Below are 6,791 nucleotides of genomic sequence, written 5' to 3'. Positions count from 1 at the left end.
GAGTTATTGTGTGTCTTTTGATCTATGGCTTCGAGCCCAGAGGGGGAGGTCGATTAGATGGCGGTCAGGCCCATTTCTATGCATTTCCAGGCAGACTCGATGCTATTGCTTTAGATGCTGTTATTACACGTATTGTTTCAGTCTGCCATAGAGATGCCTCTGTATTATTTGATCCCGGTTCCACTTTTTCTTATGTGTCATCATACTTTGCTCGTTATTTGGGTGTGCGCCATGAGTTTCTTACTTCACCTGTTCATGTATCTACCCAGGTGGGCAATACTGTTGTTGTAGACCATGTACATGTTGTATGTGGTGACTATTGGGGGTGTAGAGACCCGTGTGGATCTTTTATTATTGTGTATGGTGGATTTTGATGTCATTTTGGGCATGGATTGGCTATCTCCGTGTCGTGCTATTCTGGACTGTCATGCTAATACAGTCACATTAGCTATATCGGGTGTGCCACGGATTGAGTAGCAAGGTGTGACTGATTATGTTCCTAGTAGAGTGATCTCATTCTTGAAAGCACATCGTATGGTTGAAAAGGGTTGTCTTTCGTATCTAGCCTTTGTGAGGGATGTTGGTGCTGAGACTCCCAGTAATGATTCTGTTCCAGTTGTGAGGGATTTTCCCGATGTATTTCCTGCAGACTTGCAGGGCATGCCACCGGACTAGGATATTGATTTTGGTATTGACCTGGTGCCGGGCACTCAACCCATTTCTATTCTGTCGCATCGTATGGCACTAGCGGAGTTGAAGGAGTTAAAGGAGCAACTTCAGGAACTCCTTGATAAGGGGTTCATTCGGCCTAGTGTGTCACCTTGGGGTGCGCCGGTTCTATTTATAAAGAAGAAGGATGGAACTATGAGGGTGTGCATCGATTATAGACAATTGAACAAGGTAACAATTAAGAACAAGTATCCCTTTCCTCCCATTGATGATTTATTCGACCAACTTCAGGGAGCGAGAGTGTTCTCTAAGATTGATCTCCGTTCAGGCTATCACCAGCTAAAAATCAGGGACTCAGATATTCTTAAGATAGCTTTTAGGGCCAGATATGGTCAATATGAGTTCTTGGTGATGTCTTTTATGCTAACTAATGCCCCAACAACGTTTATGCATTTGATGAAAAGTGTTTTCCGGCCTTATCTTGACTCGTTTGTCATAGTCTTCATTGATGATATTCTGGTATATTTGCGTAGTCAGGAGGAGCACACAGAGTATTTGAGAGTCGTGTTGCAGAGATTGAGAGAGGACAAGCTTTATGCAAAATTCTCCAAGTGTGAGTTTTGGCTCAGTTTAGTGATTTTCTTGGGGCACGTGGTGTCCAGCGAGGCTATTTAGGTTGATCCGAAGAAGATAGAGGCAGTTCAGAGTTGGCCCAGACCGTCCTCAGCCATAGAGATTTGCAGCTTTCTTGGTTTGGCAGGTTATTATCGTCGATTTTTTCAGGGATTCTCATCTATCGCATCGCTCTTGACCAAGTTGACTCCGAAGGGTGCTTCATTTGTATGGTCGAACAAGTGTGAGGAGAGCTTTCAGAAGCTCAAGACAGCTTTGACCACAACTCTAGTGTTGTTTTTGCCATCAGCTTCAGGTTCATATACCATGTATTATGATGCTTCGAGAGTTGGGATTGGTTGTGTATTGATGCAGGAGGGTAGAGTTATTGCTTATGCATCTCGTCAGTTGAAGCCCTATGAGAAAAACTACCTCGTTCATGATTTAGAGTTGGCTGCCATAGTTCACGCATTGAAGATTTGAAGACATTACTTGTATGGTGTGTCTTGTGAGGTGTTTACTAATCTTCGTAGCCTCCAGCACTTGTTCAAGAAGAAGGATCTCAATTTGAGGCAGCAGAGGTGGTTGGAATTGCTTAAGGATTATGATATCACTATATTGTACCATCCGAGGAAGGCCAATGTGGTGGCCGATGCCTTGAGCCGAAAGGCGGTGAGTATGGGGAGTTTGGCATATATTCCCTTTAGGGAGAGACTTCTTGCAGTTGATGTTCAAGCCTTGGCCAATCGGTTTGTGAGGGTAGATATTTCGGAGCCCAGTCGGGTATTGGCTTGTGTGGTCTCTCGGTCTTCCTTATATGATCGCATCAGAGAGTGCTAGTATGATGATCCGCATTTGCTTGTCCTTAAGGACAGAGTTCAGCATGATGATGCCAGAGATGTGACCATTATTAATGATGGGGTGTTGAGGATGCAGGGCCGGATTTGTGTGCCAAATGTGGATGGGCTTTGTGAGTTGATTCTGGAGGAGGCCCATAGCTCGCGGTATTCCATTCATCCGGGTGCCACAAAGATGTATCAGGATTTGAGGCAGCACTATTGGTGGAGGAGAATGAAGAAAGACATTATGAGATTTGTAGCTCGGTGTCTCAATTGTCAGCAGGTGAAATAAGAGCATCAGAGACCGGGTGGCTTGCTTCAGCGTATAGATATTCCAGAGTGGAAGTGGGAGAGGATTACTATGGACTTTGTTGTTGGACTTCCACGGACTTTGAGGAAGTTTTATGCTATTTGGGTGATTGTGGATCGGCTGACCAAGTCCACACACTTTATTCCTATGTGTACTATATATTCTTCAGAGAGGTTGGCAGAGATCTATATCCGGGAGATTGTTCGTTTGCATGGTGTCCTAGTTTCTATTATTTCAGATAGGGGCACTCAGTTTACTTTGCAATTTTGGAAATCTCTGTAGCGAGAGTTAGGTACTCAGGTTGAGTTGAGTACAACTTTTCACCCTCAGACGGACGGATAGTCTGAGCGTACTATTCAGATATTGGAAAACATGTTACGTGCTTGTATCATTGATTTCGGAGGGTCATGGGATCAGTTTCTACCACTTGCAGAGTTTGCTTATAACAACAGCTACCAGTCGAGTATTCAGATGGCTCTGTATGAGGCATTGTATGGGAGGCGGTGTAGATCTCTAGTTGGTTGGTTCGAGACCGGTGAGGCTAGGCTATTAGGGACAGACTTGGTGCAGGATGCCTTAGAAAAGGTGAAGGTGATTCAGGAGAGGCTTCGTACTGCGCAGTCGAGGAAAAAGAGTTATGCTAACAGGAAGGTTCGAGATGTGTCCTACATGGTTAGTGAAAAGATTTTGTTGAAGGTTTCGCCCATGAAGGGTGTTAAGAGATTTGAAAAGAAAGGGAAATTGAGTTTGCAGTTCATTGGGCCTTTTGAGGTGCTTCGGAGGATTGAGGAGGTGGCTTATAAGCATGCTTTGCCACCCAGCTTGTCGAGTGTACATCTGATATTTTATGTTTCTGTGTTCCGGAAGTATATTGGGGATCCGTCTCATATTTTGGATTTCAGCACGATTCAGTTGGATGATGATTTGACTTATGATGTGGAGCCAGTAGCTATTTGGGTCATCAGGTTCGAAAGTTGAGGTCAAAGGATATAGCTTCAGTGAAAGTGCAGTGGAGAGGTCGGCCTGTGGAGGAGGCTACCTAAGAGACCGAGTGGGAGATGCAGAGCAGATATCCTCACCTGTTTGAGGCTTCAGGTATGTTTCTTGACTCATTCGAGGACGAACGTTTGTTTAAGTTGGGGAGGATGTGATGACCCGGCCAGTCGTCTCATGAGTTACCACTCCATTTTCCCTATTTCTACTTCTTTATGCTTTGTTATTAGTGTTTTATGGTATCGGCTTGGTCAGATCGAATCCGGAATAATTTTGGTAAGGGTTGAGACACTTAGTCTCTTTTAAGAAAGCTTAAAATGGAAAAGTCAACCAGATGTTGACTTATGTTTTAGAGGGCTCGGATGTGAGTTTCGATGGTTCAGTTAGCTTCGAGAGGTGATTTATGACTTAAGAGCGTGATCGGAATGAGTTTCGGAGGTTTGGAGTAGATTTAGGCTTGAATTGGAGAAGTTGATATTTTGGCGATTTCCAGTTGATAGGTGAGATTTTGATATAGGGGTCGGAATGGAATTCCAAGAGTTGCAGTAGTTCCTTTGTGTCGATTGGGATGTGTGTGCAAAATGTTAGGTCATTTGGAAGTGGTTTGGTTGGGTTTTTGATCAAAAGCGGAATTCGGAAGATTTTAGAAAGTTTGGCTTGAATCCGAGGTCTTTTGGTTGAATTGATGTTGTTTGAGGTGTGTTGAAGATTGGTACAAGTTTGAATAAGGTATTAGGATATGGTTGTGCTTTTGGTTGAGGTCCCGGGGGCCTCGGGGTGATTTCGGATGGTCAACGGGAAGTTTGAGAAATATTGCAGTTGCTAAACTTTTGTTGCTTCTGGTATTTCCGCACCTGTGGATTGGGGACCACAAGTGCGAAGCCGGATGTGCGGGAGATTGATTGCAGATGCAAAAAAGGGCCTGATGAGCAGCGATCGCAGAAGCAGTTAGGTTGACCGCATCTGCGATGTCGTAGATGCGGAAGTGTGATCGCAGATGCGATTTTTGGCTGGATAAGTAATTTCCGCAGAAGCGGATGATGAACCGCAAATGCAGTACCGCAGAAGCGGTTAAAGAGCCGCAGATGCGAAAATGTCTGGGCAGAAGGTATAAATTGTAACCTTCGCGAATTTTAGCTAATTTCACCATTTTTATCTCGGCTTGGGAGCTTTTTGGACGATTTGAAAGAGGGATTTCAAGGGAACTTCTTTGAGATAAGGAATTTGGACCTTCGCGGGGGTCAGATTTTGGGAATTTCGGGATTTGTGTCGTATTTTGATTATATTCGCTTGGGCTTCATTCCTTTAGCATATTTTGACATCCTCGTTCTGATTTTGGATAGATTCGACGCGAGTGGAGGCCGATTCGAGAGGCAAAGGCGTCGCGAGCTAGAGGTTTGACCTGTTCGAGGTGAGTAATGATTGTAAATGATGTTTTGAGGGTATGAAACCCTGAACTTGCACATCGTGGAGCTATATTAAAGTGACGCACACGCTAGATGACGAGTGTGTGATCGTGCACTGTTGGGAATTGTGACTTAGTTCGTCCCGAATGACTATTTTACCACGTATTTGACCAAAATCTATTTTCTATCACCACTATTTGGGCTGAATGCCGTATTTGGGCTTCGTGCCAACTATTTGAACCCTGTAGGGATTTTTACTGGTATTTACTCATTATTTTAACTTTTTACTTGAACTCAGTCATGTTATATTTCACTTTTTTCGTACTCAGCCATGTTTACTCTGTTTTAACACTTGCATGATCTTTTAAATGATATTTTAGGTTGAGAAACATGTTTTACTACTGCCCGAGTGGCTTGTGAGGATTTTTGACTGAGTAAGGTCGTGGGCCTATGTTCTGAGGAGACATTTGATACTGATTATGAGGCCGAGGGCCTGAGATATGTACACTACGAGTTGCCTTAATTGATATGAGGCCGAGGGCCTAGTGATGATGCCACGAGATGGCTTGATATTGCACTTGGGCCGTAAGGGGCCCCTCCCGGAGTCTGTACACCCCCAGTGAGCGCGGATACCCATTGTGATGTGAGATTGAGCCCGAGGGGCTGGTGTTGTTCTGAGATGTTGCCCAAGAGGCGGATTTGTTGATACTATGCCCGAGGAGCGAGCCTTTATGTGGTTACTTTTCATTATTGACTGTCAATTACCTGTTTAATTATTAAAAAAAGGCTTTTCATGAAACTATGTTGGAGTTAAAGAATTTTACCTATCTTTCACTAGTTTACTGTTTTAATTGTTTTACTGTTTCGTTATAGAATACTTTGTGCCTTATGTGATTTCTTGCTTTCGGTCTTTTATTTACATTTGTTACTCACTGAGTTGGAGTACTCACTTTACTCCCTGCACCCCTGTGTGCATATTCAGGCGTTACGGATCCTGCCAGTGCGAGTTGAGAAGCTCCCGGCAGATATCGGAGTCCACGAGGTAGCTGTTTGACGTCCGCAGTCCCGTGTTTCTCCCTCTTTATCATTTCTATCTCTTATTATACATTTGTAATAGTTTGTAGACTCTTCAGACTTGTATTAGGTTTTATAGATGCTCATGAATAGTGACACCCTAGTTTCGGGATGTGTTGGGTTATTTTCCGCGAATTATGCTTTTAACTGCTTAAACCTTGGTTTATTTGATCATGCTTAGACTGTTTTTTAATGCTTAACTGGTAAATACTGAAATGGGTAGTGTCAACTGGCCTTGTCTTCACGAGAGGCGCCATCACGACTAAGTCCGTGTTTAGGGTCGTGATACATTTGCCTTTTTTTGCACTTTGCTTCTTTTTTTAAACCACATAGCTCTTATTGACATCTAGTTAGCAACATAGAGCCACCTTAAAGCACCTCTCTTATTTTCTCAAGACTCCATATTTATATATCTACATAAAAAATAATTTGTACAGCTATTTTCTTTTGGAGCTTGAGTAATTTCATAAACACTTTGAGGTATATGTTTCTCCACTCAATGTACAACCTTACCGATTTTTCAACTTGATACCAACACCCCCAAACTTACGCTTTTAGCCTCATTCTCAATATTCAAGGAGGGACGGGTACAAAAGAGGAAATTATTTCACAAAAGGATAAAGATTTATAATGAGGTGGCCAAAGAAAAGGTTAAGGGCTCAAATGGGGGAAACTAGTGATTATATTTATGTAATGGTAGGCTTGAAAGGTTAAAAAGGCTTTTTAAAGATTATAAAGAATACCTAAGGTCATCCCTCCAACCAAACACAATTAAAATTAGCATTGAAAAACCAACCGGATAAGTTGTAGACTACAAATGATGCAAAAGAACTTCACAATAAGTCTCACCACACATGGAACATGAAAAGTCAAGTGGAATACAAATTC

This window comes from Nicotiana sylvestris, chromosome 11 (genome assembly GCF_000393655.2).
Source record: "Nicotiana sylvestris chromosome 11, ASM39365v2, whole genome shotgun sequence".
In the NCBI taxonomy this organism is placed as follows: Eukaryota; Viridiplantae; Streptophyta; class Magnoliopsida; order Solanales; family Solanaceae; genus Nicotiana; species Nicotiana sylvestris.
The sequence above is the reverse complement of the archived record's forward strand: the minus strand, read 5'-3'. Positions refer to the sequence as shown.